The following is a 4,929-nucleotide window of genomic DNA, read 5'->3' as shown; positions in this document are numbered from 1 at the left end:
ATTAAATTAATAATAAGATATTTTATTTTATTTTATAAATAACATGATGAAGTCTTTTATATATATATATATATATATATGCTAATGCCACCACAAATTTTATCTATTAAAAGTTTAATTATTTTTTATCAGTAAAATATATTATTCATATATAAATTCACTAAAAAATATTGTAGAATTAATTAATAATTTTTCTATTGGAATAAAAAATTTAAAAATTACAATAAATATAACAAATAGTTATGATAGTATGGAAGAGATGGCAGATTTTGGTGGTAATAGCAAAAATTGGAGTGGAATTAATCATATTTTATATGTAATAGAATTATGTTTGTTTGGTGATGTCAAAATGATTATAAAATTACTAAAATAAATTAAACTATTTCGCAAATAAAAATTGTAGTTGTAAGTTTTGATTGATTTTTAAAGTTATCCCAATCTACAGAGCGCTTTCAATCTCCAAGGCAGCATTCTTCAAAGCTATATTCATCTCTTTAATATTCCACTAAATAGCCTTGATATTTATTTCTATTCTTATAATTGTTATTATATGTGTGGAGTATTGTTGTTGTAATATTGGACTATTTACATCAATTGCTCCAAAGCCAATTTCCACTACTTGCTTTCAAAGATTTTGTGTTATTAAATTATAAATAATTCTTATAAAGTTGCATGTAAAAAGATTTGATTGAACTTTTGGGATGATTTTAATGTAGTATTGGCCTAGACTTTGGAAAATGAAAGAACATTTATTGATTTGTGGAGTTTATAGAATATGAAAGGCATTAGGATACAATAAAGTGGAAAAAACAAGCACTTCAATTGGATTCAAGGATTTGAAATTTGTCGTGAGAGAAAAATAGAAAGCAACCAAAGTTGAAAAGGGCAAGTATATTGTACCTTAGAACTTCCTCCCTTCCATTCTTTCTTCCTCCATTCTTTCTTCCTCCATTCTTTCTTCCTCCATCCTTTCCAATTTGTAATATGAATTATAATTTTTATTTTATCTTTTTGCAAGGTAAATTATCTTAATGCTAAGGCTCTACTTTATTAATATAATATATTATAAATAAATACATGTTTATAGATAAATATATGTATAATATAATAGACAATATATTATATTTCAAATATATATATATATATATATATATATATTAGGATTTAATATAAACTTTTAATATTTCTTTAAGATATTTCTGTAACTAAAATCCTTTTAAAATTATAATTTATGCATTGTCTTCAAAAAATGATCAAACATCAAAAATTATGAGTACATAAAATTCACTGTACCACTAGCATTAAAAAGACAGTTTCAAATATCAAAAATCAGCAACATGTATAGTTATCTATTGCCTAATGTGACAAGCCCCATCCAACGTGTGTAACTTAGCAACAAAATCATGTGTATTTATTTTTATCATAACAAGAAGAAAATTAGGGCTGGTGAAGCATGGCAAACTCTCAATAGTAGTGCAGATCGCGGAGTAGTGGCGAGTCCATGCAAATGTGCGAGGAAATTTTGCTGGCGAAAAGGGTGCGAGCTCACCCACGAAGGAAATCGATCAGGTCGGCATGGGATAGAGCGCGCACTACAACCCCGAGTTCGTCGCCGGGGGAATTGCACAACCCGAGGGCACGGAGTGCGGCGACAACGCCACAAATGCGTGGTTCAGCTGCTCGTCCTTACACAATCTGACAAAACCCTACACAGCGTACTCTCGCGCTGCAAAGTATTGCTTGAGACGATTCAAAATGCCGTCGCGTCGGTTGTCGTCTGACGAAGAAAGGGAATAGATCAACGCATTCCAGCCACTGCAGAGTGCTCGCCGACCGACCGATTGTGCGTGCGATTGGTACGAAAGGCCGTGTTGAGCAGGAGCATTGACGTGAGACTCGCGGAGGCCGGCAACATCTGACTCGACCACTGCTCTCCTCCTCGGTCTCCACCCGAAACGGACCGGGCGCAGCAGCCATGACATGACGAGGCCCATGCAAACCCTAAAATCCTTTGCTTTCATTTCCCTGCATCACAATATATTCTTTCCCACTGCTTCTTCTGCACTGCTGCTCATTTCATTTACAAGCATCTTTAATTTATTATTATCCATTTTATTTCAGCATTTTTTTTGGCTTTTTTTATATATACTAGCCTTGGGGCCCTTGCTGTGCATCGGTTAAAAAACAAATGTCAAGATTTCATTGTCTTAAATGTCAACGTTCAAATATTTCACCGTAAATAATATTTTTAGTATATTTAAAGAGTTTAGTGTTGTTGGAAAGTTGTATGATGCCATGCTTAGATTTAACATGCAACAATGCCACATATAATTGTCTATGAAAGAATGTAGGTTTTGGCAAATAAAGTTCTAAGATATGGACTGTTTGACCTTGGGATTTGTTGATTGTCATCAAAAAAGCACCTCTAGGAAAGCACCCCTTCTCCCATTTAATTGGGAATCGTCTTTGTCTTAATTTGAAAGGAAGTTCCACATTCATTGATTCTAAGTTTATTTGTGAAATAAAGACTTTTTTGCCTACTTCAATACTAATTAGAACTTCAATCGTGATGATATATGGAGTAAAGGCATCTATAATAAGTTGTGTTTCATTGCCTATTTCTCTTGCTATGTTTTGTGATACAATTATTGGAGTTCCAACCCTCAACTTTAATAAATGAGATGGCAATTCATTTATAGAAAATTAAGTTTGGAGAAATAAATTTTACATCTTTATTGAGAAAATTTTGCACAATTTGAATATTAAGAGCATCAATAGATGAGTTCATGGTGGATAAAATTGCACAATTTACTTGTGATCACTAATGTATTTGTGATCATTGGCATAGTCAACAACATTGCCATAGACTTTTTTAATTAATTGATCAATGATCCCGCAAATAGTAATTCTTTGAGGAACACAAATTGTGTTTTTTCCTATATCTTGGTAAATAAATTCTTTTCTTTCACCAACGCAAAGGATCTATTTTATTTTTTTCTTTTTTGGTCTATTAGCTTGGTGCAATTCCATGTTAGTAGTAAGATTTTTTTTTTTTTTTTTTTTTTTTTTTTTTTACAAATAGCCATACATAAGAGAATTTTAAGATTGTATTACTAATTTGTGTTTTTGTTCTACAACAAAGAACCAACAAAATTTATCAAAAGTCCTTGTCCAATACAAAAAAAATATTCACCAAATGATTGATTAATATTGATTATATCACAAAGCAACCTATCCATAGCTTCAAAAGCCACTTTGTTGGTCATTAGAGCTTTATTCCATATGAATATTTTAGCAGCCTTCAACATTCTTATTAGTTTTGATTCTTTTGTAAAGATGCAATTGGCATTGTTATTAAGATTGAACAAGATCTTAAAAGTAAAGAAAATTTGATTTTTTACATAAAAGTAGCAATATTGTAAAGCTAAAAGAAGCAACAATTATGATATTTTATTTTTTTATTTTTTCCTATAATAGGCCAATAAAATTTTGTAAATAAAGAAATTTTTCATATATCTACAGCCATCAATAAAAATAAAATCTTTTGTTGCAATCATTATTATTTTTAGCAAGAATAATTATATTGTGTATAATTTGTTGTTTATTATTTTGTAATGGAATTGCATTTAGAACAATGTTTATCTCAACATGGTCATATCACATATAGCTTGCAAATAATTGGCTACCTTGAGCAAGTATTAACTAAATGACAATCTCCACATCTAAATAAAGTGGACATAGAAACTCAATCAAACATTTATCATTTTGTAAAAAATGTCATTGATTGTTAAATAAAGCTTTGATAATAGTAATAGAATGATTGACAACAACAACACCTTATTGCAAACATAAATCACAAACAAAATCTTTTATAGTAGGGACAACATTTGCATACCACAAATTTTTAATATTCAATGGATTTCCAAAAAGTAAAATATGAGCAAACAATAATCTCACTATGGTTGACATTTATTTATCAAGAACATTTTCATTGTACAAAGCCACTATGTGTCATCTTTAATGTATCTAGGGGCATTGGTTGCATCTTGAAATAAAAGCTAAAATATATGATCAAATATTTAGAAATATTCAAAAAAATGAGGATTTTAAATGTGAAACAAGAATAAGCGTAAGTAGAATTATTCCTCTTGAAATAGATTGCAACTATCTATTTGCTTAATAATTGTGTTTCTACTAAAGATCTTTTTGTATCAATTTTTTTCCTTCTATGTATGGTACTTTAGAAATTTGTTGTATAATAGGTTTTTAGTTATGTTATTGTTTGCACATGTTACAAAAGATTCTATTAATATTGTCTATTTTTATCTAACAAGCACATCATTTGGATTTCCATTAGATTTATAGTACATGGTATTTAGATTTGAAAGGTGGACTTATAATTATTGAATATTATGGCTTCTACATTGAAGCTTAAATTAAATATTTTCTAAGATGCTTTTGGTGATGAAACATAGCGAGCATCAAAATATTACTTAATATTGTTTGGAGCTTCTATATTATTGACTTCTTGCAAAGGCATTGACGATAAAAAATTACATAGTTATGCCCCTTAAAGACATATTTATAAAAGTAATTTATTATAATTATAATAAAATATACTTTAATATTAATTTGGCACTCAAAAATCTAAAAAAAAAATAGATTGTAGGAAACTATCCATTGATTGTTTAGAACTTTGTCTTTTACATTTACAATTTTGTTACCATTTTTTTATAATTTTTTTTTTTAATAATAAATGGATAATTATTACCATCTTTATAAGTTTTATCTTAAAATTTTCTTTAATACTATTTTTGATAAACACCATCTACCATACATAGGGTAGTGGTTTGAAATGTCCAAAATATTGGTAAACCATACAATTTGTGACATAAACATAAAATTGAGATTAAATCTTAAGGTTTGGAA

At 29.1% G+C, this 4,929-nt stretch overlaps 1 long non-coding RNA gene across 2 annotated transcripts; it reads right to left on the bottom strand.

Moving 5' to 3' along the window:
• Nucleotides 1-290: 290 nt before the first annotated feature.
• On the bottom strand, nucleotides 291-4,558 carry LOC141046155 (uncharacterized). 2 transcript variants are annotated; one of them, XR_012218881.2, is made up of 3 exons: nucleotides 2,391-4,144; nucleotides 1,550-2,166; nucleotides 291-968 (listed from the first exon to the last, which is right to left on the bottom strand). It is a non-coding gene; the product is annotated as an uncharacterized LOC141046155 (long non-coding RNA). The 2 variants fall into 2 exon arrangements; XR_012218880.2 differs by having other exon boundaries at nucleotides 1,550-4,558.
• Nucleotides 4,559-4,929: the final 371 nt, after the last annotated feature.

This window comes from Physcomitrium patens, chromosome 14, assembly GCF_059467195.1.
Source record: "Physcomitrium patens ecotype Gransden chromosome 14, ASM5946719v1, whole genome shotgun sequence".
Lineage (NCBI taxonomy): Eukaryota > Viridiplantae > Streptophyta > Bryopsida > Funariales > Funariaceae > Physcomitrium > Physcomitrium patens.
Note: the sequence above shows the minus strand (reverse complement) of the source record. Positions and strands in the feature narration are given on the sequence as shown.